The sequence below is a fragment of the Chamaea fasciata genome, unplaced genomic scaffold (genome assembly GCF_029207755.1).
Source record: "Chamaea fasciata isolate MVZ Bird 193981 ecotype frontalis unplaced genomic scaffold, bChaFas1.0.hap1 SCAF_28, whole genome shotgun sequence".
NCBI classification, from domain to species: Eukaryota; Metazoa; Chordata; class Aves; order Passeriformes; family Sylviidae; genus Chamaea; species Chamaea fasciata.
Genome location: NW_027094113.1, coordinates 1,229,324 through 1,253,735, shown reverse-complemented (window position 1 = coordinate 1,253,735; position 24,412 = coordinate 1,229,324).

The following is a 24,412-nucleotide window of genomic DNA, read 5'->3' as shown; positions in this document are numbered from 1 at the left end:
CCTTTTGGCTGATAGTTTGGGAAGCATCTGTCTCCATTGCCTGCAAATTAGTCTTCCACAGGAGAGTAATCAGATGTTTAATGCAGCCACAAATGAAATCACCCATCATTAACTATTCAAACCAAGAGGTCTGTAAAGGACTGGCCCAACATATCCCCCTGGACTGAGGGCGGGGGGAGCCGGGGAGGGGCTGGTGGCCACATTTTTGGGGTGGGGATGGGGGCAAAGGAGCCACCTGAGAGCTCTGCTCATGAGGCTCCACCTGCCTGGAGAGCCCGTGGAGGGGATGGCTCTGACGAACCAAAGCCCAGCTGGGGTATTTGGAGGAAAACCAGAGAGATCAACCAGAAAAAGACAGGTTTGTGAAGGATGAGGGGTTGGTGAGGTGAGGTCTCAGAACCTGCTGCTCTCCCAGGAATTGACTTCCAGTTTGCTAAGGCAGCATCTCCCCAACCCCACGGCTGCTGCTGCCTCCTCACCTCGGGGCTGGCCATGGGAATCACTCTGGAGAGGCAGCATTGGCCTCCTCCTGCTCCTCCTCCTCCTCCTGCTCCTCCTCAAGCCCACACTATCCTGGAGCTCCGTGGTGGCCCCACTGCAACCAAAGGCAGAGGTGATGGAAGGGACACGGGACAGGGAATGTGATGGGATGTCCTGGGAGAAACAGTCCCAGCAGTGACATCCCAGCTGGTGCAGCAGGAGAGTCACTGAGCTTTCAAGGCTGAGTGACAGACTGGTGGTTTGGAGCTGGGAAAAACAAGAGTCAAAGGGCCTTCTCTCCTAGTTTTGTCCTCTCCAAACTCCCGGCCAGTGAATTCCTGGGAGAGAAAACCAAACCAAGTGTTGCACTGGCCAGCAGCCACGGCAAAGAAGGAGGTGCAGATGTTTCCAGCTGTGCCCTGCCTCGCTGGGGAAGTGCCCAGCACAGGAGCTGTGTGCAGCCTCCTAAACCAAGATTTTTAGGATATCCTCCACACGTATATTCTCATTCATGATGGGATTATATCACTTTATGTATTGATTGTCGGGTTTTTTTCACACCATTCACCCACAGGTGCCTCTGGCCCACAGCACCTGTTTGGCCTGGAACTTCATCATCAGGATACAGAAAAAAACCCCAGGGAATTTTGGTCTCAGGCTGACACCAACACAAACTCATGACAAACACAGAGAGCCAGGGAGACATTTACCCCTGTGAAAGAGGTCAGCACAGAGGTTACGGAGCATCTGAGCCCTGGGGAGCTGCCTCCATCCACAGAGCTGCGTTCTGCCCTTAAAGAGTAATCCCTTAAAAATGACTCTTGTGCCGGAGAAGGGAAGGAGATGGAGGGAATGTGAGAGCCTGCGTGCTGGAGGAGTAAGTTCTTTGTTGCCTAGAGCTTGTTAAATCCATACATTGAAGAGAAAAATAAATAAAAAATCAAATCTCTACTTCTGAAAAACGTTTCTGTGGGGAGCTGCTTCCCTGAATCTTCCAGCCCCGGCCTGTGTCAATAAATCAATAGCTGATGCAGGTTGGCTGCAATCGGCTGCAGGAGAGCAGGCGAGTGATGGATGGACAGGAGAGAGGAGAATCTAAGAGATAGGGCAGAGGTGATGCTCACCTTGAGCTTTATTGTTTGCCACTGACAGACAAGGTAGTGTGGAGGCATTAACGGGAGTGCTGAGGGTGGGAGTGGCACTGGAGCCCCAACTCCCCTCCCCAGAGCCCTCCTCTCCCCAGGAGCCTCCCGTGTCCCTCCTCTGCCTCCTAGCCAGTGCTCCTCTCTGCCACACAGGTGGTGAAGCTGAGGTGAGGAGGGAAGCTGAAGGATGCTCTGTGGGGCTGGGAGGGAGCGATGGCCCTCAGCTCCCACAAGGAGCTCTCCAGTTTTGGCTGCCAGGGGACCTTGCTGCTCCCGCGTGGTCAGGACAGAAATGTGGGGTTGTCCTAGTTCAGCGTCAGAAAAGGGACTGCTGCACCTGGGAAGGAAGGACCAGGTCTCTCTCCTGGTTTGGGGTTTGATTCAGGCAGCACAGACTGAACTCGGCCCTCTCTCACAGCCCAGCACCAGGATCAGGCCAGAGCAGCGCTGGCCTTCCATGAGCCCCACTCATGAGGTGAAGTCTTTCCTCCTGCCACCCTCCTCCGGCCCCACAGGTTTGCTCCTCCCTGCCCTGAACGTGGGGAGAGCTTTGGGACCCTCCCTGTCCCCTGGGGCTGATGCCAGAGGGAAGCTGGTGAGAAATAAGGTGACCCTTGTCACTCTGAACCACTTCTCCTTAACTTCAGCTTCATGAGTTACTCCATTGAGGCTGCACTGGCCTCGTGCAACTGCCCTCAGGGGTTATTCCAGCCCCTCCAAAATTCAGGGAGTTCCTAAGCACTTTAGAGAAAAGGATTCCTTTTGGTTTGCCCTGAACCTGCCCTCAGAGAGAGTTGGAAACCTCCACATTCTCTCAGGAAAACAAGAAAATAACCATCTGGAGAAGAGGGGACTCTCCTCCTGGCTGATCTCAATCTTTCGAACTCCTCAAATGCCCCTTAATTTCCCTCCATGTGAGTCCCAGCCAATCCCACCCTTGGTGCCTCTCCTTGCCCAGCTCCCAGGGCAGGAGCAGAGGGGTTATCGAGTATGGGTTGACACAGGGCTAAAATGATCTATTCTGATTTCTCCTCTGCTCCTCTCTTAATCACTGCTAACCTCCCATTTGCCTTTTTGTCTGCAGCTGAGCGCTGAGATGACATTTCCAGAGAACTCCCCACATTAACTGCAAGAGCTCATCCCTGAGCAGCAGCAGCAGCCAATTTGGAGCCCATAGAGGTGGTTAAGGTTGTTTTTCTCCTGTGCATGTCTTTGCATTTATCAACATTGTATTTCATCTGCTCTTTTATTGCCCAGCCTCCTCATATCCTTATATCCTTCTGCAAACTTTCCCAATCATTCTTTGTGGCAACTTCCATGAAAACTCCTGCCTCCTCACCAAGCTTTATCACTGAATTTTCTGCTTTTTTTTTTTTCTGAATAATTTAAGACTGTGTGGATCAGGATGGGTCCCAGCAAACCTCACATGGAAATTCTCTATGAGGGTTGGTATCCCGGCACCACCTGGTCACGTTCCTGGTCCCAGGTTCTCCAGGAGAAGCATCCTATTGCAGGCCCTGGACACTGCATAGGATAAGGGGTCTACTTTTGGAGAACATGGAAGAAGCAACAGGTCCTGTAAGATCAACAGGAATGGTGAGGAAGATCCTTCACCCAGCAAGAGGCTTCTGCCATGGAGGGGTTGGGTCCAAACCCTTGTTCTGTCCTGCATGGGTATGTCTGTCCTCAGCTCTGTCTGTCCTGTGGTCTGTCTGTCCTGATGTCTGTGTGCCCAGTCTGTTCATCCCCTGGCCTGGGATCCCATGAGAGCAATTCTGGCCTGGGAACCTGCGGAGCTGGATTTTCATGGAATCAGAGAATCCCAGACTTGTTTGGGTTGGACGGGACCTTAAAGATCATCTGGTTCCAGCCCCCTGCCATGGGTAGGGATGGCACCCACTGGACACCACTGTTTTCTCCTGGGATGGCTGCAGGGTTGGCTATCAGGGAAAGGTTCTTCCCCCCGAGGCTGCTGGGGCACTGCCCAGGCTCCCCAGGGAATGGTCCCAGCCCCGAGGCTGCCAGAGCTCCAGGAGCGTTTGGACAACGCTCTCAGGGATGCCCAGGGTGGGATTGTTGGGGGGTCTGTGCAGGAGTGGGACTCAGTGATCCTTGGGGGTCCCTTTCCACTCAGGATTTTGAGGATTCGGTGACTCCCAACCAAGCCATGGAGATGCTGCATCACCTCCCCTTGGCTTTCAGCCTCATTGTGTCCCAAAGGGTGCAGCAGACCCACAACCACCTCAATTCGCCCGGTAGCTTTCCCCTGTGCACCCCCTGACAAGGGGAGAAGCGGGGAAATCCAACTTCACTTTCTTCCTCCCTTTTGGTTTCATTCAAAACAGCTTGGAAAACAATAGCCAAAAATAACCAGGCTGGCAGGGAGGGCTGGAGGGAGAGGACACTGCTATGGCAACTGCATCACTCCCTGCCCTGCTGTGGAGGCAGAGCGGCAGATCTGTCTCTATTCCCGAGAAGATTGGCTCAGCCCCAGCCCCAGGCATGCCCCGAGCCCGTCTCTCTTTGGGTGGGCAAACTGGCACCTCACCCGCTGGGCACTGCTGGGCTGCTGAAGGGCAGCCAGGAACAAATAAAACCTGGGGGCTGCAAGGGTTTGGAAGTGGGTGGAAAAGAGCAGAGTTGTGGTTTCCGTGCTGGGTCTGCCCCTCCATCCAAGCAAAGGTTTCATGAGCACGGCCACAACAAGGCAGAGATGCTTAAAAATAAAAATAACCCAGCCAGGGGCAGCCAGAGAGTGCTCTTAGGGCAACGGCATGGGCTGGATATGAGAGGATGAGATGTTTAAAAGGTTTGAAAGCAAACCTAAAGCCAGATCAAAAAGACAGGCACTGCATGGTGTAAAAACCCCTCAGGCTTCTCCACATCACTTCAGACTCCTCAAGGAGACTGTGAGTTGAGGCTGAAGTAAATGACACGGGGAGATCTGGGCTGTCCAACCACCCTCCCTCACACCTCAGCAGCCGTGACCCCTCTGGGTCCCTGGCCAGCCCAGCACCCTCTCCCTCGCACTCTGGGGAAGGGAAGACCTCGCTCACAAGCTCCTCGCCGAGCTGCATGAGGGGATTTGTTTGTGCTGGCTTTGGGTTTCATGCTGTGGGTGCCTCATTAGGATCACCTTGGTCTTTACCCAAATCCTCTTGAGTTCATCTGAAGTGCCCCTTCAAAGCAGCACCTGCGCTGCAGGGCTCTGCTGTCCCTTCCCAACCTGCATTTATTGCTGAGGACAGAATTTCAGCAGGCTTTAACATCCCAAAATCTGCAGGTGGGCCGCATTTTTGGGTCACACTCTGCTTCCTTCAGGATCCTTCAGGGCAGACAAACCATGTCCAACCCTTCTGCTGAGGACCAGGGTCACACAGGGCTGAGTGGGAGCAGGATCCTCCACACGTCTGGCCCAGATTCATGAGAAAAAATCATCTTCAGCCTTTTTTTTCCCCTCCCCCCCGAAGCTACAGCTTGTCAACATCTCCCATGAAATAAACCCGGGGAAGGTACAATTAGATTAAACCCGAGTAACTTCTTCACTTACTCAGGAGCATTACGGGCACCTTACACATGGAAATTAAGTACCATTTGAAACATCCTGCATTGGCAGGTCAAAGTATTTAATTTCAGCTTTTAAATAGCATTTCCTTCCGGAGCTTTCCCTCACCCACTTCATTCGGCTGAAGTCAACACAGTTCCTGGTGTTTGTCTGATGAAGGACTTGTCACATCACGGGTTCCATTTCTGCTCATCTTTGCTTTGATTTTCACATTTCCTCCAAGAGAGCAGCCAGGCTCCTGCCTCAGCAGCTATTGAAAGCCTGAGGTCCTGAGGGCCTGGCATTTCCCAGCTGGATTCCTCTCCTGGAATTCCACCCTGGCATTGCCTGAGGACTCTCACTAAGAGCCAGCAGGGTGCCTGCCACATGCTCCCAGTTTGAGGACTGGAAACCAATTCAGAGACAGCAGACTAATCCACTCCAAATTCCTGAGGAAGGGAGTGGGGCTGGACTGCAGAGTCAGGCCTCAGTGGAATCACAGAATCATTAGGTTGGAAAAGCCCTCTAAGATCACCAAGTCCTACCAATAACCCAGCCCCGTGCTCACCACTAAACCGTGTCCCCAAGCACCACATGCCCACATTTTTTTGGACACTTCCAGTGATGGTGACCATACCACTGCTCTGGGAAGCCTGTGCCAGTGCCTGGACACTCTTTCCGTGAAGAAATTTTTCTTCATGGAAATAATATCCAAACTAAACCTCCTCTGGGGCAGCCTGAGGCCATTTCCTCTCTTCCTGTCACTTATTACCTGGGAGAAAAGACTCAAATCTCCATCACCAAAATGTGCCCAGTGTAGCCCAAATATTCAGGCTGGTAGCAGCTCCAGGGGTTCTTTTCCAGCTTAAATGATTCTATGATTCCAAAATCATCAATGATTAACCCACCACCAAACCACGTTCCTAATCTACATCTCCTTTAAATCCCTCCAGAGACTGGGATTTGTGTCTTGGTGTTTCTCCATGGCCTTGTCTGGTTTCAGTGGTGCCTGAGAACCTACCAGAGCCGGTTTGGCCGAAGGAAGGGGATAATTTAAAGAATTACAGAGTGGTTTGGGTTGGAAGGGACCTTCAAGATGATCACATCCCAACCCCTGCCATGGGCAAAGACAACACATCTGCCCTGGCAGAGACAGGGAGGTGTTTCCAGGTGTGACGAACTTGGAGCTGCACATGAGGCTGACGGCAGGATTGCCATCTGTGCAGGCACAGAATCATTCTGTGTCATGGAATCATTCAGCTGGCAAAAGAGATTTAAGATCCTTGAGTCCAACCCAGATCTCTGCAGCCACATCAGGACGAGCTGCCTTGGGCCTGGCAGGGTAAGGATCTCCCCGGGATAATGAGGGAGGGCTGATGGCTTCCTGGGACACCTCTCTGTGGTGTCTCAGGCACAACTGTCCCACTTCACCTGGGCAGGCACAAGTGCCCTGGGCTGTGGAGTCCTGGGATGCCAGCCAGGAGCAGGGAACACCCTTCCTGCAACCGCAACAGCGAAGCAGTGGCCGGGAATTGAGGGGGAGGATGGGCTTTTTTGTCCTCTTTTCATCCTTTCACTGACGTCCCCTAGGTCAAGCCTGGCTCTTCCCTGGGACCAGCACTGCCCCGGTCCTGCAGAGCCGTGCCCTGGACCCACCCGAAATGCCCACCACCGCCACCTCCTCGCAGCTGCTGCAGAAAATCCCCGGCGTCCCTGCTCTGGCCGGGCTCTGCCGCCTTCCCTGGCTCTCAGTACAGTATCTGCCGGCCCCCTCCCTGCTCCTCGGGCTTTGTCAAAGCACATTTCCCAATTAGAGGATAAAAATATTCCATTCCTGACTCCGCGAGCTATCGATTTTGCCTGTAGCTGTGGAGGGGGCGAGGGCGGGCGTGCGCGGGGTAGGGAGAGGTGAAGGGCTGCAGGCACGAAGTGCAGCTGCCTCCCCCCTACCCCTTTATTATTATTGTTATTATTCATCCCGGTGAAAAGCAGCGAGCAGGACTGGTTAGCTCAGCTGACCACTGATAGAGAACAGGGGATCGATACTTAATTGACACAGGCTGGGCAGCCGGAGCAGGGATTGGAGACGGGGGAAGGCTTCTGGGAGGAGGGAGGGGATGAGGAGAGAAGGAACAAAAGCCAGGGAAAGGAGGAGAGGCAGGGAGAGGGTGGGAGGAGCGGGGAAATAATGAAGGAAGAGGCAGAGAGGACGGGGAGCCCTCGGAGGCCGGCGCGCCCCGCGGGAGCGCTGCCGTGGGAGCTGTGACGGGACAGGACAGGGGACAGCGGGGCAGGGACTCTGCGTGGGCACCCACAGCCTCTTTGGGCCATGCCCCTGGGGCAGGTGTGGGCCACCCTCAGCACAGCAGAGTGCCCAGGGCCAGCACTGCCGACTGTCCCTCCTGGCCCAGCATCATCGGAGAGGGACAAGAACTGAGTGTTGCTCCAGTGACAGAAGTACCCCGGGAGACCCGAACAGCCCAGGGGACAACCCAGGGGACAACCCAGGGGACAACCCAGGGGACAACCCAGGGGACAACCCAGGGAACACCTGCTGACCGGGGATCCCTCCCAGCAGCGCGGGGTGTAACTCCACCTCCCTCCTTGTCCCTCCCGTGGCAGTACAGCCTGTCCCGTGTGCTGTGTCTGCCACTAGAGATGGTCTAAACTCCCCAAACCTCGTTTTCCTAGCTCTGGATAACGCCTCCTGGAGCTGTTGGAAGGGTGAGTTTGAGCACAGCTCATCCAGTGAGGCTGGTCTAGAGAGTGGCATCCCAGCCTAAGGAAGGGCTTGGAAAGAGATGATCTTCAAGGCCCCTTCCAATCCAAACCAGGCTGGGATTTTGTGATTCTGTGACTTGTTTTCTCTCTCGTTGGTCATCCTCTCTCTGCCCAACCCTGCTATGAAGTTGACAGCTCACAGGGCAGGGTCTCATCGGGGACAGGTCTGTCACCTGGTGGCCCTGCTCGTTCCAGTCCCTTGAGAAGAGCAAGTTTTGAGTGCCCAGTGGAGCCCACAGTGCCCTGGTTTCTTGGGAGAAGCCCTGAGCAGGTCGGGGAGTGCACAGAGGCCACACCTGGCAGCCACCCCCTTGTTCAAATCAGCTTCAGTGAGGGCCCCACTGGAGCCTCTCCCCTGGGTGGGGCACCAGATTTACAAGGAAAATGTGGACAAGCTGGAGAGCCATGAAAGGAATGAACAGGAATAGAAGGTTTGGAAGACGTGGCCTTTGAGGAGGTGTAGAAGGCAGTGAGTTCATGTGCTCCAGAAGGGACAAGAATTGAGCAGCAAACCCTGAAGGACAGGACACGGGTTGGTTCCATCTCAGATAAGGGAGGAAAGGAGAAACCAAGCCAGGCTGAAGAGGGGCTCCTGGGCAGCAGCCAGCTTCTCTCTGAGGATTTTGGTGGCCTTTGGTGGCCCTGAACATGATTATTACAGAGGTCAGGGGGAGAAAAAGGCAGATATTCCTGCGGTACTCCAAGAGATACTGTGTGTGGTATGGAGGTCTCCAAAGGGAACTTTGACAAAAAAAACAGAAAATTGCTGAACTTCTCCAGGACTTGGCTACTCCAAAGCACTGGGCAAGACATCCTTGGGGCCTTATGCTGGGCCAGGAAGGGAAAAGCCAAGGCATGTCTTGACCTTCAAAGTCCTTCAGCTGCCCAGAGCAAGGGGCTGCTGTTCCCTGGGAGCAGAGCTGGGCTCTCAGCCCAAGACAGAGGCAGCAGGACTCCTCCCATGGGCAAAAGGTTCTCCATCTCTGCTTGTGGAATAAGAGGAATGACCTTGCCTCAGCCTGAAGGTCACTTTTCTTCCTCTTTCCTTTTACTCTGAGCCCTTCCAGTTCTCTCACCCACCATCTTCAATGGGACACCCAATGCACAGGAGGCCTTCAAGGCTGACCTTCATCAGCTCCTCCCACCACACAACCCAACCGTCCAGGGAGCGGCCAGTTGGCCTTGAGCAGAGCCCAACAGAGCCTGTGGCCGCCTCCCGGTCAACAGGAAGACGAAGGCTCTTCCAGGCATCTTCAGCTGCTTCAGGTGTTTCAACCTACACAGGATGTGCCAGCCTGGAGACAAACCTGGAAGTACCTGGATGGCAAAGGGTCAGACCCTCTTCTCACCCATTGCCCATGGGTGGGAAAGGCAGATATATTTAACTTGTCTTAGCACCAACCAAAAAGAGCCTTGAGAGCAGAGTTGGGGTGGTGGGAAATCAGCATTTTGATTTCCCGTGTTGTTTTTATGGACTCTCAGAGGCCCAGCCTGACATTTGCTCCTCGTTCAGGTGTGGGCCCCACCACGCCACGGCAGAGGGAACCTCATCGCAGGGCCTGCCTCGTCACTCTTGATCTATAACACGTCAGCCTTAAAAGGATCCTCTCCATCTCCTTAAACAATGTATTGCCGCCGTCCATCGCTCCCATTAATGCATAAAAAATCATTAGGCATTTCTATGGAGACCCATCGCCATAAACGCAGCCTCCAAATGCACTCCGGCATTAAAGCGGGCAAAGTAAACTGAGGCGATTCCTGCGGTAAAACCCTCTCCTCGCTCCCTCATCCCACCCCAGCCCTCCCCCAGCCCTTGCCGTCTCTCTTCCCTCGATCAATTTTATGGTGCTTGCCTGGGGTTCATTAATGTTTCCGGAATCTCTCTGTGCCCTGTTTAAAAATTCTTAATTAAGCAAGGTTTTTTTGTTTACACTTGAACTAATTACACTTTTAAACCCGACAATAAAACATCAGCTCTGGGCCATTAGGGCCCGCCACGGGCAGGCAATTCAGGAACTGCCATGCTCTGCAAGGAGATAGGAAGGCCGGGGATGCAGCCTAGCTTCCGTCAAGAGGACGCCAGGATCTTCACCGGGCACATGGAGATGGGGGCCAAGGGTTCGAGCAGCCAGATGTCCCCTTCAGCTCTTCCTCGTTCCCTCCGGATGCGCCTTCCCTCCAAGATAAGGCCTGGCAGAGGAGATGGATGGGGAGGTGTCCTCTCCCGAACCCATCGCTGTTTGCCACGCTTGGGTTCTCCACACAACCAGGTTGTTTTTCCAGAGGCACTGTGGCCCAGTAATGGGTGATGGAAGAAATGGAGGCCTGGGGAATGGGTCAAATGGACGGGGTAGGCCTGGGATGGCGGTGGTTGGGTTGTGTCCAACAGGCCGGGCTAGAGCACGGGTCTGTACCCAAGGAGTGGCTCTCCCAGGTGGCCAAGGAGCAGAAGGGATGGAGCAGAACCTCTGGGACATGTCTGTCTCCATCAGTAAGGGAATGTGCCCCAGCCAGGTGTGGGAACACATCTCAGGAGCTTGGGTTCAGCACTGCAGAAAACTGCTTTTTTCGTGGTTGTTGTTTGCCTTGCGTCCATCCCTGGGGGCAGGAGCAGAGCTGGGGTGCTCAGTCCTTGGTGTGGTGGCAGCTGATGCTGCTGGAGACCTTTTAGGCAGGAGATGGTGCAGCTGGTGGTGGACACAGGGTCAGCCCTGCCCACCACCACATGAATGCCCAAAAGTGCCCTTGACCACAGCAATAGGGGTCACCCAGGAGCTGTTCTGCTCCAGTCAGAACCAGCAGATGCTGGTCATGGGTTCACCTCCCACCACAGTGGTGGCTCTCCAGACACCACCTCCAAACTGGTGTTTCCTGCCTTCTTTCTGTGCCATCCAAAAATACCCTGCCTGGCATCCGGAAGGCCCATGGGGCAGGATGAAGTTGGGGCAGGATGAGTTTGGGACATGAGGAAGATGGGAGCATGAAGATGGGAATGGGGCAGGGTCATTGGGAGCCTCTGGGTCGTGTCAGTGGTGGCCATGTGGAGAAGGGAAGGCAGGACATGGCTGGGTACTGGTCCCTGCACATTGGCAGCTCTTGGTGGCCTCAGATTCCTGATTTCTTGTTGCTCTTGTTGCCCCCCAACAGCAGCGGGGTGTAAACCCTCCATATCCCACCCAGCCAGGCGGCCTCTTCCAGATTCTCAAGGTGCCCACCAAGAGGAAAGAGGGAAACCAAGTCCTGATGGCCCAACTTTTGCTCAGATACTTTCCTGAGGTTCTCACCAGAGGGAAAAAACAGTTCCAGAACTCCCTTTGCAAAAGTGTCTGTGGCCATTGAACCCCTGGAAAATCCTTCCACCAGGAGACATTCAGATTGGATATGGAAAGTTTCTTCACTGAAAATGTGGTCAGGCGCTGGCAGAGGTTGCCCAAGGCAGTGGTGGAGTGACCATCTCTGGAAGTGTTCAAAAGCCATGAGGATGTGGCACTTGAGGACGTGGTTCAGTGGAGAAGCAGTGCTGGTTATGGTTGGACTCAATGATCTTGGCGGTCTTTTCCAGCCTTAACAATTCCATGATCCTGTGACTTTCTCTTCCCCACTCAGGGAGCAGAGAAAGCTTTTGTGATGCAATAATCACCCTGAGCAGGACCAAACGTTTACATCCAGCTCTGAATCCTGCTCCCCACCTTGCTCCATCCCAAAAGGCTGCCCCCAGCACGGCTGCCTCTTTGAAATCCCTTTTCCTGCCTGTTGCCAGCAGGGAGCTTGGAAAAAACGTCCCACCCTCACCAAGATCCCTGCAACCAACCTGCTTAATAAACTCCCCCACACGGTGAGAAATGGGGCTTCAAAGACATTGTTTTGGGTTTTTTTTCCCCGAAGATATTTATTTTAAAAATAAAAACCCATATCTAAATTTTTTAGGGGAAACATTGCATTTTTTAACACAAAAAAATCCCCCAAATGCTCAAAGGCTTTTGTGAGCCTAATTCATAAATAAACCAGTGGATTCTTTTTTTTGAAAGATGAGAGGAAGACAAGACCAGAGTTGTCTGTTCCAACACAATGATCTTTCTTTTCTCCTCTCCTTTTCTGAAGCAGAAAACTTTGCATTTTGTGAGAATACATGAATTAAAACTCGAGAAAAGAGTTGATTCCTTCGTCACGGCCGCCGCTCCCACGTGAGCTCCCAGCCCTCCTCCTGGCCGGGAGCGGGAGCGCAGCGGAGGAGCGAGTCAGTTCCCTCCTCAGCCAGAAATCCCTCTGGTTTTGGGGTTATTTTATTCATTCTGGACTCGATCTGTTTGGTGTCAGCTGCTGGTTCATGTGAAGTCTGCCCGGACCAGTCCCAGATGAATGTGAGCTTCCCGTGCTGCCCCAGGAGAAGGAATTCCCCGGGGATATTCCTGTAGGGATTTTATCCCGGCACAGCAGAGTCCAGTGCTTGTCCCAGCACAGGCTGGAAGGAAGGAAAGTCCATTGTCCTTGTGAGCCATGAGAGGAACCCCGGCACAGAGCAGGGGAGCAGCTCCCCAGGGTTCCCAAACTACCGGCAGCCCCGGGGAGAAGGACTTGGGGGTGCTGGTGGGTGAGAGGCTCAGCCTGCCCCGGCCAGGGGCACTGACCCCAGAACCCCCCTGCGCTGGGCTGAGCCCCCAGCGTGGGCAGCAGGGGAGGGGGGATTCTGCCCCTCTGCCCCACTCAGGTGAGACCCCACCTGCAGAGCTGCCCCAGCCCCGGGGAACAACATCAGCAGGACGTGGAGCTGCTGGAGCCAGTGCAGAGGAGGCCACAGAGCTGCTCCAAGGGCTGGAGCCCCTCTGCTCTGGGGACAGCCTGGGACAGCTGGGGCTGTTCACCTGGAGAGGAGAAGGCTCCAGGGAGAGCTCAGAGCCCCTGGCAGGGCCTGAAGGGGCTCCAGGAGAGCTGGAGAGGGACTGGGGACAAGGGATAGGACACAAGGAATGGCTTCCACTGAAAAAGTGAAATTTCGATGGGATATTGGGAAGGAATTGTTGGCTGTGAGAGTGGGGAGCCCTGGCACAGGGTGCCCAGAGCAGCTGTGGCTGCCCCTGGATCCCTGGCAGTGTCCAAGGCCAGGCTGGTGGGGCTTGTCTGGGATTTTGGTATATGGCACCAGCCTGGGGATGCATCCCCTCCTCACCCCATAGTCCCCCTGCACTCGGGAGCAGAGACCTGGCAGACCATGGCCATGTAACAGCAGCACAGGCAGCCACTGCTCTGTCACACAATCAGGGAGGGTGAGAAGGAACAAAGCCACCCCAGGCTGCTGCCAAGGGAGCAGGAAAGAGCAGGAGGAGAGTGTGAGGCTGCTGGGAGGAGGAGGGTGAGGAGGGAAAGGAGGAAGAAACAGAGTTAGGTTTCCAGCAGCTTTCTCTCAGGGTGGTTGGTTCAGGGTGCATCGATCCAGGTGTGATCAGAACTTTGTGTCTGCTGCACAAGGGAGGGAGAGAGAGGCTCCAAGGGGGTGAAAATAGCAAGGATGGGAAATCTGGAGGAGGGAGTTTTCCTGTCCCTTCTATTGTTCTAGATGAAAGCAAAATAACAGATCCCAAATTCCTGGCAGATCCATCCTAGTGCCAGTGTGTAGCATCACAAAAATGCCACAAGGCACATGGAGAACACAGCTCAGAGGATCAGTCTCACCTATGGGAGCACCTTGGATGCCAAATACAACCCCTGTTCATGTCACACCCTCCCTCAGCACCTTCTCCTCCTCCTCCCAAGCCCTCCTTCACAGACCCCCCTTCAGAGGGCTCAAGCTGAGCCCAGCAAACTCATCACACCTGTAACACAAATGGGCTCCAGCCAGCCTGGTTAAATCCACGTGAGGGCATGGAATAAATCATGAGACATCGTGTCTGGGTGCTTTGGTTTTCCTTGAGTGCCCACAGGCATCCACAGGAGCCGGGAAGGCACAGAGAGGATGGAGAGGAGCTCACCTCCCCCTGCTCCCCTTGCCCACCTCCTGGGAGGGGCCTTCGAGGGTGATAAATCTCCCTGGTTAACTGGGAGCAATATCTGGGGAGGATTTGCAGCAGGAAAAATGCCCCAAAAGGTGGAGAAGGGAAACAGTGCAGCACTGTGTGGGGTTTGATCCATGGGGAGGAGGATAAAGAGGCAGGTGAGGGATGAAGGAGCAAATCAAGGCAGGGGCACCGTGGCCCTTCACGCCTCTCCTGGCATGAGGAGTCACCCTGGGTGTCCTGCTGGCTGGGACAGAGGAGAGGGGACAAACCTCTTTGAGGCATGGGGGAGCTGACGCCCCTGCACACTCCTACCTGTCTGTCTTCCTTTTCCCCCAGTTTTTCTCTTTCCTCATCAAGGTCTGGAGGAAAATTGCTGCTCCTTGAAATGTCAGGCAGGATTTGCTCTTCAGGATGGGGAAGCATGAGGGACAGGATGGGGCAGGATGGGACCAGAGGGGAGCAGGCATGAGCAGCTGCAGCTCTTGTTTTGCCTAGGGAGGGATGCAGGGGAACAGCGCCTTCCTCACGTGTGTCCCCCAGAAATCGGCCAGGACCCCGCAGCGGGGTTGGGGGTGGCCCCAGAGCTGTCCCACAGCCGTGTCTCTGCGGTGTGTGCCTGAACGGGGCTTGTAGAGGACTGGGGCCAGGAGTTTGCTGGGGTTAACAACCCAACACTCCCCCTCCATACACACACCCGTCGCCCACCCAGACCATCATTTGGTGCTCCCCTGCCCCATGGGCAGGGTCTCCACCCCACAACCCCTCCAGCACCAAATCCCAGCCCCTAAACCACTCCCCAGGGCGGGCAGCCTCCCACACCCCTTTCCCCTTCCCGCAGCCAACATAATGGCCGGAGCGCGGCCAGGCTGCAGCCTCCCCCTCGCTCGCCCTGCCCCTGTTTCCATTTTATGAGCTTTTTCTTGCTATAAATATGGTTTTGAGAGCCCATTTATCAGGTCCTGCAGCTCTGGAGTCAGCCTGCCGCGCTGCCCATGACAGGTCAGAATTGACTCGTATGATATTAGAATTGCTATTGATCCCTTCGGCACCTCGCCCCGCTCCTGGCTCCGTGACCCAGTGTCAGGCTGGGCAGCCCCCCTGCTCCGGCCGCCCCGTGCTCCCCCCTGCCCGCTCCCATCCCTCTGCTCATCCCGGCGGCTGGGATGGGGTTCCTGGCTCCCTGTGCGCCTTCACCCTGAGGGGACCCGGCCCCCACGTCCCCCCACGGGTCCTTTATCCCCCCCCTCGCCTCCCCCCGCTGTTTCTCGGGGGGTGCTGAGCCATCCAGAGCTGCTCCGTGCACAGAACTGGGTGATTCCCAAGGGAAAATCCCACTCTGGTCTGGGGAACTTTCAAGGCTCTGAGCCCACTGCACAAGGACTTTGGGGCTGAGATGGGTGTGGCACCCCAAAAGGGCTGTCAAGCCCTCCATGCCTCAGTTCGCTGCCTCCAAAGTGAAGTATCTTCACCCCCTTTTCCTACAGGATTCCAGACTGAAGGCCACTGAAGTCTCAGGTAGCTCTAGTTGTTGCTATTATCAACACAGGCAAATGCCACCAACAATTTGAGCTGAATTAACCGAGTCTCTTCCGTCCCTGTTTCCTGAGGGATCCATGCAGGTTCCTGCTGTGCTGGAAGCCTTTCAACAGTTTCCCAAAACACGGTGACTTTCACCCCCAGGTTCCTTTGACCTCCTTTCAAATCTCCATCTTTCTTTTCCCTATTTTTCCCTAGAGAAGGAGCCTGCTCTCTGGTCCCTCTTGGACAGAATGAAGGGCATCAAAAGACCAGGCAGCCGGATCAAACCATGCAGGAGAAGGTCCTTCTCCATGGAAATGTCCCCTGCAACAGCAAGATGCTGCAGACACTGTAAAGGTGGTCAGGAACAAGGAACATTTTCATGGCAGACAAACTATCCATGGCCATGCACAGCCCTGCTGAACCTTCAACCTGGGGGCTGAAAGAGTAGCTGGGGCTGCATCTGTGCTGGGGGGGACATTTCACAGCCATGCACAGTCATACATGGTCACCCACGATTGCGCATGGTCACGGATGGTGGAGAGTGGTCGTGTGTGGTCATACATAGTTGGGCATGGTGATATAGGGCTGTCTGTGGTCATCTGTGGTCGTGTGTAGTCATGGATGGTGGTGAATGGTCATGCATGTCATCTGTGGTTGTACATGGTCAGCCACGGTGGTGAGTGGTTGTGTGTGGTCATACATGGTTGTTCAGGGTAATATTTGGTTGTACAATGTTGTGTGTGGATTTGTGTGGTCATGGATGGTCGTACATGGTCATTCGTGGTTGCACGTGGTCAGGGGTGGTGGTGAGTGGTTGTGTGTTGTCATGGATGCTTGTACATGGTCGTGTGTGTGGTCATTCATGGTTGTACATGGTCATCCATGGTGGTGAGGGGTCATATGTGGTCATTCATGGTAACATAGGGTTGTACCTGGTCATGTGTGATTGTGTGTGGTCACAGACGGTGGTGAGTGTCTGTGCATGCTCATAGATGGTGGTGAATGGTCATGTGTGGTCACCCATGGTTGTACATGGCCATCCATGGTGGTGAGTGGTCATGTGTGGTCACCCATGGTTGTACATGGCCATCCATGGTGGTGAGTGGTCATGTGTGGTCATCCATGGTTGCACATGGTCATCCATGGTTGTACATGGCCATCCATGGTACTGAGTGGTCATGTGTGGTCACCCATGGTTGTACAAGGCCATCCATGGTGGTGAGTGGTCATGTGTGGTCACCCATGGTTGTACATGGCCATCCATGGTGGTGAATGGCCGTGCGTGGTCATCCGTAGTTGTACAAGGTCACACACGATGGTGAGTGGTCAGACATGGTAATATCGGGTTTTGTGTGGTTGTGTGAGGTCATGGATGATGAGGAATGGTTGGGAATGCTCAGGTGTGCTTGTGCACAGTCAGACATTGTCCTGCACAGCAGTGAATGGTCACACACGGTCACACATGGCAGCGGTGACATGCAGAGCCAGGTCTCTGTGCCCCCAGCCTGGGGCAGGACATGAGGAGCCCCCAGCTCCCAGGAGCAGCCTTAGGGATGCTGAACACCAGCCCCGACTTTCTAAGGAGTTTGTCTCCAGCCAGGACTGGAGATCGATCAAGGGGAAACTCCACATCCTCCTGAGCAACCCAGGATTAATTTATGTTTGTCTGAAGGACGCTAATTAAGCCTGTTTAAGAGAAAGTTAACTTTAATACGGTGATCTAGTTGATATTAAGAAGCTGTCAAGGAGAGCTGGAAGCAGCTGATCCAACGTCTGGCCAGAGGCTCTGCTTCAGGATCTGCTCAGCCCAGAGCCAGGGCAGGACCCCTCTGCCCCGGGATGCTTCCTATGACATTCCCTTCTCCTGCATCCCACCTGCTGCAACACCCAGAGGGCACAAAATAGGCACCAAATCTGATCCAACCTGAGCTTATCAAACAGGACCAAAAGTACTTTTCTTTTCAGTGTATCGACAGTTTCCCCAGTCCCCAGCTCCAAAAAAAATAAATAGAAGCACTTTGATTTGAAATGAAAACTGGTCCGAAATCATTAACAAATCGAAAGTCAAGCAAAACCCGATAGTTCTGGGCCAGGCAGCACGTTTGGGTTTGATTTCAGGCTTTGAGGCACAGCTCGAACATTTTAAGGTCAAACCAAGGGAAATTCTTCCAAAGTCTCTCTGGTGGAGCTGCCTGGTGCTGGAGCTGCTCCAGTGTGAGCTGGGCTGTGCTGGAGCCCCACATCCCCCGGGACACTTCCATCACCCCAGGGCAGGAAGCAGGGCTGGATCCTGCTGCCCTGGCTGGTGCGGGGAGCCTGGAGCTCCCTGTGCTCCCGCTGGTTCCCAGTTCCAGCAGTGACAGCTCCCCAGCCACGCCAGGACAGGCCACCAGCCCCGGGCTGAGCAGTGGCAGCAGCTCCTCGTCCTGGCGAGCCCCGTCAGCCGGGGCAGGGCGACACACATCGAGTCAACAAAAAAATCTCCTGGCAGCTCCATCTCTTTTTTTTTTTCCCCCCTTAAAGCAAACATCTTCATTACAGCTCGGAGTTGTTTAAATAAATGAATTAATATTGACAAACCATCAACGAGGCTAATAAATGATTAGTTAAAGGCATACATACATCACATTACGGTTAGCATTAGCCGGAGCTTAATTACTTGTGGAGAGGATCCCATTAGAGGAGGTGCTACGTTGCCGTCACCCTCCACAGCCCTCTGCTCCCACGGGGCTCCCGTGGCCCTGTGGGACCCGTGGTGACACCGTGGGGCTGTGCCAGGGTGGGCACCACCGGGGCAGGGGGCGGCAGAGGGATCCTGTCCCTGGCTGCTGCTGCAGGCACGTCCCGTCTGTGCAGCGAGTGGGGCGGGCTCAGCAGGCAGAGCTCTGGGCAGGAGGAGTTTGACCCCTGGCCTGGCACGAGCTGGTCACACACCCAAAACACCCAGATCCATGCGGCCTGCGAGGAGAGACACCGGCAAATAAAATAGGCAATAAATAATAATAACAATATCATAAAATTTTCAAATTTATTGAAAACCGCTCCACTCGCCGAATATTGGATTTTTCTATTATTTACGCAGCTGCTGATTTTCTGTAAATATTTAATGCCCCATGGATTTTTTTTTTTCCAAAGTACAAATCTGAACAATTTCTAAATTTAAAATCCATTGCAAGGCAGCACGGCGAGGGCCTGATCCTGCCCCCCTCCCTCGGTGGGAACCATCCCAAAGCTGGGGTGGGACCGAGGTGCACCCGGAGGTGTCCATGGAAACTCCTGCTGGGCATGTTTTGGGTCCTCCTCTCAGCCCTCAGATATCCGAGGGGACAAATGGGCAAAGTGAGACCTCTTAAACCTCCTAAAAATCCTCCTGGTGTGTCCAGCAGGCTGTGCCACCCATGCCAGGGTCCCCAGGCCACCGTGCTGGTCGCACTCGTGGTGTCACTGGGTCGCTGCTGTGGGGGCAGAAGCCAAAGAGCCCAAAAGGCAAAAACTGAGATGAAAGGCAGCGAGAGCGCCAGGCTCACATCCATATGCAATTGGGCTTGGAGAGGTTTGTTAGGACTAAAGAGGCGCTTTCATCCCTTCCCAAGGTGTTGTAATGTATCCCCAGCTGGCTTTCATCTCCCCCTGATTGATACTCAGGGCTCTAATGAGCGTGACGGGAAAAGTGGCCAAGGCGGCGGGAGGGGAGGGGGGACACAGACCCCTCTGCAAAGGTTTCAAAACACTTTCCGTGTTGCAGCTAATGAGGGGATCAGGAGAGGGGAGCTGGAGCTCTGCCAAGGCGTGGTGGGAGGACGGGGCCCCTGGGCGGCTCTTGGGTGCAGGTCTGTGCCCACCTTGGGGACACCGAGCCTGTGCGGCCGTGGGTGACCCCCAGGAGCACTTAAAGCCAGAGAAGGACTTAAACTCCCCATGGCTCTTGTGACGCCTCCTCTGTGTTTGTCCCCAAACTGCAGAGCAGCGGGACAATGGCCCCAGTGGTCCCCCTGCCCCGAGAGGGGAGGGTTTGTCCCCCTCTCCTTGGGGTGGGCGAGTGAGAGAGGAGCCCCAGGATGGAGCACCCTGCTCCCAGGAAGGTTGGATACTCAGTAGGCGTCCCCCATCCTCCTCCTGACTCCTGGGCTGAAAATCCCAGAATCCCAGAATGATTTAGGCTGGAGGAGACCTTAAAGCTCATGTTCAATACCCTGTCATGGGCAAGGGCAACTTCCACTAGACCAGGCTGCTCAGAGCTCCATCCATCTATGCACCCTGAGCACTTCCAGGCATGGAAAATCTGGACAAACACTGATAGGATACCCCTGCACCCCCACAGCTCCTCCCTCCTCCCGCTCCCTTTCCATTTATGCCACCAAGGGCAGCTTGGCGGGTCAGCCCTGCTGGCACCTGCTGCGGGTCCCCAGCTGCCTCCCAACGTGGCCACCCCAGTGCCACCAGCTCCGGGTGCAGGCCACTGCTGCCACATTTCCAGCACGGCAGGAATTGTCTCACTTCAGCCTCTCCAGCCCGGAAAGTCCCGGGCAGGACCCGCACCGGAGCCCTGTGGGATTCGGGACGGATGGGAGCTGCTCTGGTGTGGTGGCACTGCGGTGTTTGGGAGGCAGGGGGGCGTCCTTGGAACCCCCCAGCACACGGCTCTGCTCCCAGAGGACAGATCCTGCCTTCCCCGTGGCAGCTCAGTCCCGTACAGGGATGACCCCGAGCATCCCGTCCCTCTCCTTCCCCCGGGGCTAAGGGGCTGCTGAGGGATGGGCCACATGCCGATATGGATCTGACAAACGCAGCCTGGGCACGGCTTCTCCTGCTGCTCCCCCCCGCCCGTTTGTTTTCCCTAGTGTCCAGATGGGTCTGGGACTGCCAGCTCCTCTCAGGAATGCCGAAAATGAAAAAGTGGGCAAAAAATGAGGGAAGAGAAAAAAAAAATGGGGGAAGAGGGAAAAAAAAGGGGGGAGAGAGGGAAAAAAGGGAAAGGGGGGAAGAGGGGGAAGGAAAAAGAGGGGGAAAGAAAAAAAGGGAGGAAAGAGAAACAAAGGAGGGAAAACTAAAGAGAGGTAAAAAAAAATTCAGAATTTTTCTGAAATCCCTGAAGCCGGGCGGGTTCAGAGCCTCCTCACCTGCCTGCAGCCACTGCCAGGACCCAGAGCTGCCCTGGGATCACCCGCCCCGCCGTGCCTGAAGCCACCACACACTGCACCGGGGCCTGTGTGTGTCCCTGTCCCCAGCGGCCAGACCTGGCTGTCCCAGGGAGGATTAACCCCAGTGGTGCCAGGGCCTGGCCACCGCTCCTGTGGAGAGGGTCACCAGCAAGGTCCCTCCTGTCCCTGCCACGGCGTCCCACCCCTGGAGTGGGTCCTTCCCTGCTCCCAGGGCTGTGACCCTGGCTGTGACCAACCTGGATGGAGCCTCCAACTCGGGGGCACCTGAGCAGGGACACTCCTGTGGCAGTTCAGGGACACCCCCTGTCCCAGCTCAGGGACACTCCTGTGGCAGTTCAGGGACACCCCCTGTCCCAGCTCAGGGACACTCCTGTGGCAGTTCAGGGACACCCCCTGTCCCAGCTCAGGGACACTCCTGTGGCAGTTCAGGGACATCCCCTGTCCCAGCTCAGGGGCCAGAGTTAAGGCAGGACAAGGCAGTTGTCACTGGCCCAGGAGGGATTGAGCAGGGCTGCACCCTTGGGGACATCAGGGTAAGGCTGGCGTGTCCCCAAGGTGGATGGAAGGGAAGGTGACCCTGGGGGAATCTGGGAAGGGAAGGGAAGGGAAGGGAAGGGAAGGGAAGGGAAGGGAAGGGAAGGGAAGGGAAGGGAAGGGAAGGGAAGGGAAGGGAAGGGAAGGGAAGGGAAGGGAAGGGAAGGGAAGGGAAGGGAAGGGAAGGGAAGGGAAGGGAAGGGAAGGGAAGGGAAGGGAAGGGAAGGGAAGGGAAGGGAAGGGAAGGGAAGGGAAGGGAAGGGAAGGGAAGTTATAGCAGCTTCTCCCAGGCAGCCAGACTCCTTTAATAGATCCAAGGGTGTCCAGGAGCATTGGCTCCATTGATTTGGAGCGCTCCAGGCTGCACATCCCAGGTATGCTGGGGAGCCAAGTGCTGTCTCCTCCTCCCTCCACCACCCCGGTGCAGTTCCCTCCTCTCCTCTGCCCAGCCCAAGCAGCAGCTGCTGCCCCCAGAGGGGCTCTGGCAGGGCCAGCCCCACTCCTGGCCCTGGTACTGCAGCAGTTCAAGGCAGCTGGAAGGGAAAATCAAACCAACACAACCAAAAATCCCTGGCCCAAACCACAACCATTTCCCAGGACATGCAGAGGTTTGAGGCAGAGCATCTGTGTGCAACCACCCAGGAATAGGAGTGGGATTTTTAACATTCTGTGTCATTTTCTATTTTCAGAGAATGCCAGAATGTTTGGGAGCATAAGAGACCTTAAACTTCATCTCATTCCACGGGCTGCCATGCCCAGGAACACCTTCCACTGTCCCAGGCTGCTCCAAGCCCCGTCCAGCCTGGCCTTGGACACTGCCAGGGATCCAGGGGCAGCCACAGCTGCTCTGGGTACCCTGTGCCAGGGCCTGCCCACCCTCACAGCCAACAATTCCTGCCCAATCTCCCATCCAGCCCTGCCCTCTGGCAGTGGGAAGCCATCCCGTGTGTCCTGACCCTCCATCCCTTGTCCCCAGTCCCTCTCCAGCTCTCCTGGAGCCCCTTCAGGCCCTGCCAGGGGCTCTGAGCTCTCCCTGGAGCCTTCTCCTCTCCAGGTGAACAGCCCCAGCTGTCCCAGCCTGTCCCCAGAGCAGAGGTGCAACAATTTATTTTAATTCTCTTCCAGCCCTTGGAGCCAGCCAGGATGCAGGAACAAGAATCAACACATGAAAAAGTAAAAGGAAAAGAAAGAGGGGACAAGCAGGGATCCCCACTTTGTCTGGAGTTCAGAGAGACTCTCTCAGAGCCCCCAGGGACAGCTGGGCCCTGGGGGTTTCTCACACCTGGCACTGCTGTGGTTGTGGCACCTGGACTCATCGTAGCTCCCAGAATCCACAGAGGGGCTTCCCTAGAGTTTCCAGACCTTCAAGCAGCTACTTGGAAAACCAGAAATACACTCAAAAGCCTCCCAAAATTCAGGGCCTGAGGCCCTGAAACCTATTCCCAGCCTGGCCACAGGCAATGTCTGTCCAAGCAACTTCAGCTCCTGGAGCAGCTCAGGACTCCCGGAGCTCGGCCCCAGCCTGGGGCTCCAGCCCTGCAGCTCCAAGGCTCTGCCCCAAGGCCATTCCTGCTGTCCCACACCGGGCTGGGAGGTGCTGCTGGGCAGCCCAGGTGGAGGTGGCACAGGTGCTTCAGCCTCTGGCGTTTTGGGGTCCATCCCTCCCATCAACGACAGGATCCACCCCTCTCCCATCACACACAGCACCCGGCTGAGGGATCGACAGGATTTTCTCTAACACTGGGAGCAGGAAGGTAAAAATAAACGGGAAAGTGAGGGAGGAGAGGATGGAGGAAGAGACAGAGTGTTTGGCACTGGAGCAAGGGCTGAGAATGCCGGGAGTGCAGCAGCTCCAACCCTGGTGGCTCCCAGAGGTCCCAGCCCAGCCCTGGATCTCCAGCTGTGAGCACTGGGGCCAGATGTGAAGGAAGCCTCAAATAACCTTGTTTTCTCCAGCTGATTCCCTTGTCCCACCCCCAACCAGTCTCTCATTGCCCCAGCATTGCTCAGGGGCACCACCAAGGGTCCTGTTCCCTTCCATTGGCTCCTTGTCCCCAGAGCATCCCAATCCCTGCCTGGGTTTGCTGCTCTGACCCCAAACACGGCACCATCACTCCCAGCGGGGGTGTTTGGGGTCCCCCACCCTGGTGGGGCCCCTCATGAGGCAGCTGCTGCCCCGGATCCAGCAGCACCAGGATCCAGAGTGACTCCAGGGCAAACAGGGAGGAAAAGAGTGGAGCAGGGAGCAGGCACAGCTCCTACCAAGGCTGCTGTGGGGACACCCCAAAGTACATCCAACCCCCCTGTGGCAGCTCGTGACCTCTCCTGGGCTGACCCTGCTTCCCTCAGCCCCTCCAGCAGCTGCCTCTCCCCGCTGCCTTCCCCTCCCTCCCCACCTCTGAACCATCCCAAAGTCTCTCATTTTCCAAGCCCAATTACTCCGGCACAAAGTCCTGGCTGCACTCCAGTGCCTCCCGAGGCTGCCCCACGGCTGGCCCTGGCCAGCACCGGGGAGAGAGCGGGATACACGTGGAGCCTTCTCCCCCCCAGTGAATTTTGGGGTTCCCACGGCTCCGGGGAGGAAACCCAGCAGGAGCAGGATGAGCCACATCCCATCTCTCACGTTCCTGGTGAGGGAATGGGCACAGAGGGCTCTGGCTGGGATTTGGGAGCTTTAGCTGCCCAGACACGAGCTGCTCCCCCCTGGCACTCCTGGAGAGGGGTTTTGGTCCAAGCCCAGCTCCTCTCCCTGTTCTCAGGGTCTGTGCAGCTCCAGGAGTGGGGCTGGATGGAGCCTCCCCTGCAATGCAAGAGCACTCCCAGGACACGGGGACACAGGGCTCGGACTCACCAAAGGACCTGGATCACGAGCAGTTGGCTGGAAAAGGATTTTGGCAAACCCACACCCCTCCACCGGGCCCCTTCCTCCCTGCCGACCCCTGACCCCCCTGTGCCACAGCCACAGGGAGAAGCTGTGTTTGGCCAGCTCCGAAGGCAAGGCCCTGGCAGATGGAGAGCCTGGGGTGAACCCAGACACTTCACCTGCCCTGTGTCATGGGACTGGGCCCTTCCCCGGGTGTTTTACCTTTTCCAAGGAAGACCAGAGGTGGGGATTGCTGTGGCTGCTCTGGGAGGAAAGGCTTTGCTCTGGGCTTTTACCACTTCGGACCAATTCCACAGGTACTCCCACCTATCTGATAACACCCCTTTGAACGCAGACCCTTCAAGGTCCCTGTGCCCCAGAGGAGCCCC